This window comes from Triticum urartu, chromosome 5A (genome assembly GCF_056163025.1).
Source record: "Triticum urartu cultivar PI428250 chromosome 5A, HENAU_Tu73, whole genome shotgun sequence".
In the NCBI taxonomy this organism is placed as follows: Eukaryota; Viridiplantae; Streptophyta; class Magnoliopsida; order Poales; family Poaceae; genus Triticum; species Triticum urartu.
Window position 1 is genome coordinate 7,628,229 of NC_141877.1, and position 8,395 is coordinate 7,636,623.

An 8,395-nucleotide genomic window follows, 5' to 3' on the forward strand; every position below is an offset into this window, starting at 1 on the left:
GTTGCTCCACCCGATTCTGGCTAGATTACTGGGTGGGCATAGGCCCTCTCTGGGAAGTGTTCCCAGAGTTGTATGCTCTAGCTGTGGTTCCGGACCAGCGAGTGGCAGAGGCATTGGCTCATCCCCTGGCCATTGCCTTCCGTCGGAACCTGAACGAGCAGGAAGCAGCAAAGTGTGAGGCTTGGCTGCAACTCATAGCCCCCGTGGCACTAACGGAGGAACGAGATAGGGTTTCTTGGCACCTCAATGCGTCCGGGAAGTTCTCCGTCAAGTCTCTGTGCCACAAATTGTGCCAAGGGTCGGTACAGACAGTGGCTAAAGGGCTTTGGCAAGCCCGCGCCCCTCTGAAAATCAAAGTATTCCTCTGGCAGTTGTTACGCGATCGACTTCCCACATCTGTTAACATTGCAAAAAGGAATGGCCCGGCTTTGGGGCCGTGTGCGCTGTGCGGGACCCCAGAAAACGTGAACCACATCTTTTTCCTTTGCCCACTGGCGCGTTTTTCTTGGAGTGCAATGCGGGAGGCGGCCGGGGTCTCGTGGGACCCGCGCTCCTCGGCCGAACTGGTGGCGCTCCTGGACGCGGTCCAGGGCCAGGGCAAGAGGGTACTGTGGACTAGCATAGGCGCGATGCTTTGGTCCCTGTGGCTGACACGCAACAAATTTACCATCGAAGGACAGCTCCCGACGCATCCGGCTAATATTATCTGCAAATGCTCTTTCCTCTTGCAGCAATGGAGTCCGTTGGTGAAGCCGAAGGACGCTGATCTCATGAAGCATGCCCAAATCCGTATTCACCGGGTTTACGTCGCGGCTAGGGAGCCGGTGGTGCCAGTCTAAGGGTGGGCACCTTATTTTGTTTTGGCGAGTCTGCGCACTCAAAGCCATGGGCTTCGGCCTTGTAACCTTTCTCGCAGTCAGGCTCCGAACCTTCAACCTCTTGTTCCTCGCGTAGCCCTGGCTTTTGTCTCGAACATGTTATGTCCGTGGTTAGCTACTCTGCCTGTTCCGATGTGGGCTTTATTAATTTAAGGCCAGACGCTCCCGGCGTCTACGTTCTAAAAAAAGCTCTTTTGCATCCGAACATGTATTCAAATAGCAGCTGAAAAGGAGTGTCAGAGGATTTGGATTGATTTGGATTCCCTAACGTAAGACATGGTCTACTCTCAAGATCCCAAAGTCCGCAGCTAAGGAAAGCCCCTTCTTCATAAGATCAAGAAAGTACGAGCGTCTTTCGAAGATTGGAAAAATCTCCCATACTTGGAGAGAAGCAAAATAGCTTAAATGATGGTCCAGATATAGGCAACTTGCATAAGGGAAACAACAAGTCCAAGAAAATAGATTAATTATGGTTTCAAAGAACATCAGGAAAACCCACTCCCTGTACTCTTAGGTGGAATAAAAACTATGGGACAAAAAACTTGATGCACCAAACAACCCTATTTACAAACACACAATATAAGCAACAGAAGGTTCTAGCTAGAACACACAGTACATGTCTGAAATACATAAAAGGATAGTTGCAGAGCACGGAGTTGAACCAACAAACATGTAGCTCAGATCACTATGTCTTCTTGCTATTGTGGGGAGAGATGGATAGATCTTGGAGAGAAAAGATGGGCAGATCAGTAAATGAAATGATGCAGCACAATGGACTGAAGAAACCAGCGGGCCAAAATGTCTACCTTTTATTACAAAGTGTCAACTACGCATTTTGGAAATTTCATCCATCATCTCTAATTATAACAACAAAACGTATATACATGAATTACCACTGCCACCAACCAGCAGCAGTTGCATTTAGTATAGTGCTTTTTTCGGAAAGTTGATGAGAGGGAGTGCATTTTGATGGCTCTCCTCTCCTCCCCCTCTCCTGAGCTCCTCGCTCCCTTCCCCTCCCCTGCGCTCCTCCGTCCGGCGGTCGCGGTTCGCCCTTGGATCAGATCCCCCTATCTCTCCTCTCTGCTCCCGGCATCGGCCGCCTCGTCCTCCGCTACTTCCCCACCTCCCCCCCGCCCCGGTCCCTTCCATCGGCCCCCTGTCTGTGGTTCTGGCTCTGGCAATAAGTTTTGGGTCCTTGCGTCGGATGGGGGCGAGGACTCTGATTTGGATCTTGACCCCCCTCTTGCTCCGTCTCCCTCTCCTGCCTTGGCGCCGCCGCTGTGTTTGGCTCCGTCGGGTCGGGCCAGGAAATTTGCTCCGGGTGGGTGTGGCCGGCCGGTCTGCGCCGAGGCTGTGGTCGGATCTGGCTGGTTCCAGGTGCGGCACGGCCGTCGGCGGGGCCGTTCGGGGATGGTTTCCTTGCCGGTCTATGCCTCCCTTGGTCCTGCTGCGTCATGCGCTGTTGGTTCGGCCTGCTCGCCCTCTTCGTCTCCGTCCCCGTCGCTGGAGGGCAGGCTGGGCTCGCTTCCTCTAGCGGCGGCGACGGCTGTCCCGCCCTCTCCTGGAACCCTAGATCGGGTCCCTTGCCCTGGCCAGGAGGTTAGTGGGCCTCCTGCGTCCCCCTTTTTGCCCCTTCCTGGGCCCCCATGCTCACCTGGGCCACCTTTGCTTTCAACCACGTTTGAATTTCCTCCCTTATCCATTCTGGGCCCTGGGCCTCCCTTGGCCCATCCGCTCCCTCCGTCTGTGCCGAGCCCGGCCCGCGTGGCCCCTCCTGGCCTGGACAGCTCTGGTTATTTATGGGTGTGCAAGGGTTCGGCCCCCTTTCCTAGGGTTTCCTGCCTCTCCTTCAGATCTGCGGCGCGCTCGTTTCCGCATCCCCACCTACCACAAATCTCTTCCTCCTCCTCTCTCCCTCTCCTTCGCGGCTGTGGTGGCCATGGATCGTTTGCATGGGTCGTCGAGCGAGGCCGTCTCAGGCCAGAAGCGGCGGCGGGAGGGTTCTGGCGATGGGGAGGTGGACCTGGAGCTCGAGGCGTCCCTCCGCTCAAAGCTGGAGGCCGAGCAGGCGGCTCGGTCTCAAGTGGCCCGCGAGCGGGAGGCCTGGGTGGCGGGGCCCGAGTGGCTCCAGCGGGACGAGCTCGCGCGGTCGGTGGCCGCGGCGGCGGCGGCTTTCGGGTCGGAGGTCCCTGGATCGGGCAGATCTGGGGCCAACCCCTGGGAGGTCACGGCGGCGGCGGTCGGCATTGGTCTGGATGTTTGTCCCCCTTCTCCGCCTCCTTCACGCGGCCCTCCTCCTCCGGCTCGCGGTGGCCGGGCTGCTGGCGCTCCGTCGGGCCCGGCGGTCGTCAGTTTGGTCGTGGGGGCGCTGGTTCTGGTTCCTTCGGGCGTCGTCTTTCGGCTTTCGGTCCTGGCTCGTCCTCCGCCCCCTGGGTGATGGGATGCTGCCCCCTCCCCCTCCTCCGTCGGCACGTCTGCCTCCTCCTCCATCCCAACCACCAAACCCTAATCTCACCTGCTTCGCGTGCCATCAGCCTGGTCACTTTCAATCCCGCTGCTTCAACCCTCCCTTTTGCCTGATATGTAGAGAAGAGGGCCACCTCACAGTTGACTATCAAAACCGTCGTAAGCCTGTCTCCTTCAAGCTTTTCGGGCAAGGCCTCCCTGGTTGCTCCTTCTTTGCGCTCGATGGTGAGATCCCTCAGGTGGCGGTGGCTCCTGCTCTCTCTAATGCTACCATTATTTCAATCAAAGACCACAAGATCTCCTCCCAGACCCTCCTGGATGAACTCAAGATGTGGGATTACGGAGGTTGGGGTTGGCAGATTAGACAGCTCTCTGATTTCGACTTTACTGTGGTTTTCCCCTCCAAGAGTAGTCTCAAGATGATATCCTCTTGCTCCAGTTTCACCTTACCTATCAATCAACTCGTGGTGTCTGTCAAGGCTACTTCTAATGGTGCATGCCCTATACCCTCCCTCTCGGAAACTTGGGTCCTCATAGATGACATACCTCCCTCTCTTTGTTCTGTTGAGTTCGTCATGGCCTTTGGCATTCTGGTTGGCAAGCCCATCTCGGTGGATACAGAATCTCTGTCTGTCCTTGGCCCTGTTCGCCTCGAAATTTGGGCGGTGGATCCCCTTTGTATTCATGGTTCAGTCGACGTCTTCCCCTCGTCTGACGAGTTTCGGCTGCGGGTCCGTGTGGAGGATGGCGCAAATCCCAACATCCCTCCCCCTCCCCCTCCCCCGCTGGCGGAGAACCGTGGCGTGCGGGAGGGTGATGGTGCGGCCAACCGTAGTGGGGACTCTCGGCCGCGTTTTACCTCCTCGGAATGGGATAACATGGGCTCGGAATCGAGGGACCTCTTCAAGGATAGTGCACCTCATGGCAAGGATGGTGGAAAGGATGCTTTGAATGATAACACTCATGATGCGGCTGTTGGGGAACGTAGTAATTTCAAAAAAAATTCCTACGCACACGCAAGATCATGGTGATGCATAGCAACGAGAGGGGAGAGTGTGATCTACGTACCCTTGTAGATCGACAACGGAAGCATTGACACAACGTAGAGGAAGTAGTCGTACATCTTCCTGATCCGACCGATCCAAGCACCGTTACTCCGGCACCTCCGAGTTCTTAGCACACGTACAACTCGATGACGCTCCCCGGGCTCCGATCCAGCAAAGCTTCGGGGATGAGTTCCGTCAGCACAACGGCGTGGTGACGATGATGATGTTCTACCGACACAGGGCTTCGCCTAAGCACTACAACGGTATGACCGAGGTGGAATATGGTGGCAGGGGGCACCGCACACGGCTAAGGAACGATCACGTGGATCAAATTGTGTGTCCTAGGGTGCCCCTTGCCTCAGTATATAAAGGATGGAGGAGGAGGAGGCCGGCCAAGGCAAAAGGTGCGGCCAGGATGTGGAGTCCTACTAGGACTCCAAGTCCTAGTAGGAGTCCACCAAGAGGGGAGGAAGGGGGAAGGAAGTGGAGGAGAAGGAGAGGTGGCCGGCCCCCTTTTCCCTAGTCCAATTCGGACCAAAGGGGAGGGGGGCGCAGCAGCCCCTTGGCCCTTTCTCCTCTTCCCACTAAAGCCCATCAAGGCCCATTGCTTCTCCCGTAACTACCCGGTACTCCGAAAAATACCCGAATCACTCGGAACCTTTCCGATGTCTGAATATAGTCGTCCAATATATTGATCTTTACGTCTCGACCATTTCGAGACTCCTCGTCATGTCCCCGATCTCATCTGGGACTCCGAACTCCTTCGGTACATCAAAACTCATAAACTCATAATATAACTGTCATCGAAACCTTAAGCGTGCGGACCCTACGGTTCGAGAACAATGTAGACATGACCAAGACACGTCTCCGGTCAATAACCAATAGCGGGACCTGGATGCCCATATTGGCTCCTACATATTCTACGAAGATCTTTATCGGTCAGACCGCATAACAGTATACGTTGTTCCCTTTGTCATCGGTATGTTACTTGCCCGAGATTCGATCGTCGGTATCCAATACCTAGTTCAATCTCGTTACTGGCAAGTCTCTTTACTCGTTGCGTAATACATCATCTCACAACTAACATATTAGTTGTAATGCTTGCAAGGCTTATGTGATGTGCATTACCGAGAGGGCCCAGAGATACCTCTCCGACAATCGGAGTGACAAATCCTAATCTCGAAATACGCCAACCCAACATGTACCTTTGGAGACACCTGTAATGCTCCTTTATAATCACCCAGTTATGTTGTGACGTTTGGTAGCACCCAAAGTGTTCCTCCGGCAAACGGGAGTTGCATAATCTCATAGTCATAGGAACATGTATAAGTCATGAAGAAAGCAATAGCAACATACTAAACGATCAGGTGCTAAGCTAATGGAATGGGTCATGTCAATCAGATCATTCAACTAATGATGTGATCTCGTCAATCAAATAACAACTCTTTTGTCCATGGTTAGGAAACATAACCATCTTTGATTAACGAGCTAGTCAAGTAGAGGCATACTAGTGACACTCTGTTTGTCTATGTATTCACACATGTATTATGTTTCCGGTTAATACAATTCTAGCATGAATAATAAACATTTATCATGATATAAGGAAATAAATAATAGCTTTATTATTGCCTCTAGGGCATATTTCCTTCAGTCTCCCACTTGCACTAGAGTCAATAATCTAGATCACATCACCATGTGATTAACATCGATAGTTCACATCATCATGTGATTAACACCCATAGTTCACATCGTGATGTGACCAACACCCAAAGGGTTTACTAGATTCGGTAATCTAGTTCACATCGCTATGTGATTAACACCCAAAGAGTACTAAGGTGTGATCATGTTTTGCTTGTGAGAGAATCTTAGTCAATGGTCTTTCACATTCAGATCCGTTATGTATTTTGCAATTTTTTATGTCTACAATGCTCAGCACGGAGCTACTCCAGCTAATTGCTCCCACTTTCAATATGTATCTAGATCGAGGCTTAGAGTCATCCAGATCCGTGTCAAAACTTGCATCGACGTAACTTTTTACGACGAACCTTTTTGTCATGTCCATAATCAAGAAACATATCCTTATTTTACTAAGGATAATTCTGACCGCTGTCTAGTGATCTACTCCTATATCACTATCATACTCCCTTGCTAAATCAGTGCAGGGTATACAATAGATCTGGTACACAGCATGACATACTTTATAGAACCTATGACTGAGGCATAGGGAATGACTTTCATTCTCTTTCTATCTTCTGCCGTGGTCGGGCTTTGAGTCTTACTCAACTTCACATCTTGTAACACAGGCAAGAAACTTTTTCTTTGACTGTTCCATTTTGAACTACTTCAAAATTTTTGTCAAGGTATGTACTCATTGAAAAAACTTATCAAGCGTCTTGATCTATCTCTATAGATCTTGATACTCAATATGTAAGCAGGTTCACCGAGGTCTTTCTTTGAAAAACTCCTTTCAAACACTCCTTTATTCTTTGCAGAATAATTCTACATTATTTCCGATCAACAATATGTCATTCACATATATTTATCAGAAATGTTGTAGTGCTCCCATTCACTTTCTTGTAAATACAGGCTTCACCGCAAGTCTGTATATAACTATATCCTTTGATCAACTTATCAAAGTGTATATCCCGACTCCGAGATGCTTGCACCAGTCCATAGATGGATCGCTGGAGCTTGCATATTTTGTTAGCTCCCTTTGGATCGACAAAACCTTCTGGTTGCATCATATACAACTCTTCTTCCAGAAATCCATTCAGGAATGCAGTTTTGTTTATCCATCTGCCAGATTTCATAAAATGCGGCAATTTTCTAACATGGTTCGGACAGACTCAAGCATAGATACGAGTGAGAAACTCTCATCGTAGTCAACACCTTGAACTTGTCGAAAACCTTTTGCGACAATTCTAGCTTTGTAGATAGTAACACTACTATCAGCATCCGTCTTCCTCTTGAAGATCCATTTATTTTCTATGGCTTGCCGATCATCGGGCAAATCCATCAGAGTCCATACTTTGTTCTCATACATGGATCATATCTCAGATTTTATGGCCTCAAACCATTTCGTGGAATCTGGGCTCATCATCGCTTCCTCATAGTTCGCAAATTCGTCATGGTCTAGTAACATGACTTCCAGAACAAGATTACCGTACCACTCTGGTGTGGATCTCACTCTGGTTTACCTACGAGATTCGGTAGTAACTTGATCTGAAGTTTCATGATCATCATCATTAGCTTCCTCACTAATTGGTGTAGGTGTCACAGAAACCGGTTTCTGTGATGTACTACTTTCCAATAAGGGAGCAGGTATAGTTACCTCATCAAGTTCTACTTTCCTCCCACTCACTTCTTTCGAGAGAAACTCCTTCTCCAGAAAGTTTCCGAATTTAGCAACAAAATTCTTGCCTTCGGATCTGTGATAGAAGGTGTACTCAACAATCTCCTTTGGGTATCCTATGAAGACATATTTCTCCGATTTGGGTTCGAGCTTATCAGGTTGAAGTTTTTCACATAAGCATCGCAGCCCCAAACTTTAAGAAACGACAACTTTGGTTTCTTGCCAAACCACAGTTCAGATTGTGTCGTCTCAACGGACTTAGATGGTGTCCTTTTAAACGTGAATGCAGCTGTCTTTAATGCATAACCCCAAAACGATAGTGGTAAATCGGTAAGAAACATCATAGGTCGCACCATATCTAATAAAGTACGGTTATGACGTTCGGACACACCATTACATTGTGGTATTCCAAGTGGCGTGAGTAGTGAAACTATTTCACATTGTTTTAACTGAAGGCCAAACTCGTAACTCAAATATTTTACCTCTGCGATCATATCGTAGATTTTTTTTTATTTTCTTATTACGATGATTCTCCACTTCACTCTGAAATTCTTTGAACCTTTCAAATGTTTCAGACTTGTGTTTCATCAAGTAGATATACCCATATCTGCTCAAATCATCTGTGAAGGTCAGAAAATAATGATACTTGC